The sequence below is a fragment of the Sinocyclocheilus anshuiensis genome, unplaced genomic scaffold (genome assembly GCF_001515605.1).
Source record: "Sinocyclocheilus anshuiensis isolate Anshui unplaced genomic scaffold, SAMN03320099.WGS_v1.1 scaffold2012, whole genome shotgun sequence".
In the NCBI taxonomy this organism is placed as follows: Eukaryota; Metazoa; Chordata; class Actinopteri; order Cypriniformes; family Cyprinidae; genus Sinocyclocheilus; species Sinocyclocheilus anshuiensis.
The window spans coordinates 164,282-164,682 of NW_015555967.1; positions in this window are offsets into that span (position 1 = coordinate 164,282).

The following is a 401-nucleotide window of genomic DNA, read 5'->3' on the forward strand; positions in this document are numbered from 1 at the left end:
CGATATCTAATTGGTCAAGGCACCATTTGGGATGTGTCCAAAAGCCCAGTTTAAATACTCAGGACACCATCAAATCTTTCTCTTTTTTGCCTTTTTCTAGCTATGCTTTTCAGTCATCACCTTTTGCGCTCTTTAAGCGTGCTCTGGCTTACACGCCAGCTCCTCCAAAACCATGAGGAGAAACGCCACCTAGTCTCGTCACACTTTACTTCTATTTCTTTACTTAAGTTTCTTTTCTTTTCCGTTGAGAGTTTCGTGTTCTGAGTTAAGTTGCCTAACGCCGTGTCTCCGAGTCCGACCTCAAGTGCCGTCTAAAACTTCAACCAGCTCACAACTCCGCGTCGTCAGCCAACGCCCAACCACTGGCTTCCCAAGACTGAACTTCCAGCCAATCAGCAACC